The sequence below is a fragment of the Ylistrum balloti genome, unplaced genomic scaffold, assembly GCF_031769215.1.
Source record: "Ylistrum balloti isolate Yb309-2 unplaced genomic scaffold, AGI_CSIRO_Ybal_v1 Utg370946, whole genome shotgun sequence".
Taxonomy (NCBI): Eukaryota; Metazoa; Mollusca; class Bivalvia; order Pectinida; family Pectinidae; genus Ylistrum; species Ylistrum balloti.
The window spans coordinates 630,307-631,609 of record NW_026782533.1 but is presented as its reverse complement, the minus strand read 5'-3'; positions in this window follow the sequence as shown (position 1 = coordinate 631,609).

The window sequence follows — 1,303 nt, the reverse complement described above, 5'->3', positions numbered from 1 at the left end:
ACTAATTCATTGGTAAATATCTTATAGAACTGACCGTCTTTTAATCTACTGCCCATCAAATAAAGTCGTATTTGTCCCACAGACCACCATGTCATGACACAGGTTATTCTACACTAAAAAGAGTGCTTAAGTCAATCTGACCCACAAAATCAGAATACAATTGTTCGGTATATCAATAACAACTCTCAGAATAGATGAACAGTACAGACAGATGCGCTTTAATAATATATACATAAACAATTGTGTTTATTTTCTTTCAACATAAACAATTAAGTCGTATCTTGCTTTAGTAGATACTTCAGAAAATTAAAGACAAAAATCCTACGTTGCTCAGCTTCGACTCGAGAAGACGGTGTCCGGTCGTTGTCCGATGTCATAAAATGGCCATTTGGGCGGACGGACCGGGGCGGTAAGATTTCCGAGTGTTGCTTACGTCTGTAGTAAATGCGACCAGTCTCGGGTAATAATTGTGATGAATCAACAGTCAAGTACACATAATCCCCGTAATTAGTTTTAAACAGAAAGTTTTACTTCCGGTTAGGAAAATAATAATTTCCGGAACCCGGAAAGGGCAGTCAAGAGCGCACACGACATGTTTACAAAGACTGTTCGGCCGGGATTTGACCGGATTATCAGCAAACAGGCACAGAATAGCCACGTCATTTCTTTGTCATTATTGACTATTATTTGTCATTTCATTATAATTTACATCTCCACAGGTTATGTTAAAGATTATACATTGTGAACTTAGATTCTAATTTTTTTTTTCATTTAAGATTGAAATATCTGTATATGAATTAGTCATTGCGTTTAACATTCAGATACCTCGAGAGGTTATATAGATATTTGGTCGTATCAGAATATTGTCAATAACATTAGAAGTTTTAACCAAAACCATCAAAACTATGAAATCAGAGTAAGAATAGGCCTGACTGTAGCATTGTATACCTAGCAATGTCAATCAATTCTTTGTATTCGAGCTACATAGGAGTGACGGTTCCTTGAAACATACACCAAATTGTTGTTTACTATATGTCATCTGTCAAACGTGTAAACAACAACAACGTGCTGAGTCGATATCCTGTTGGATCAAATTAAAATCAAACAGTTCAACGCCCGGCTGTCATTTACGGATGTGGCAGGTTTCCGGATTCAGCCAATACACATCCCATCAAATTTATAATACACATCGGATATTGATAAGTAAGTAACGCACGTGCAGAGGAACAAAAAACAATACACTGCATTATGCTTATCTGTAAAACCCAGATAAACCTATACCTGTATCACATACACTGACGTC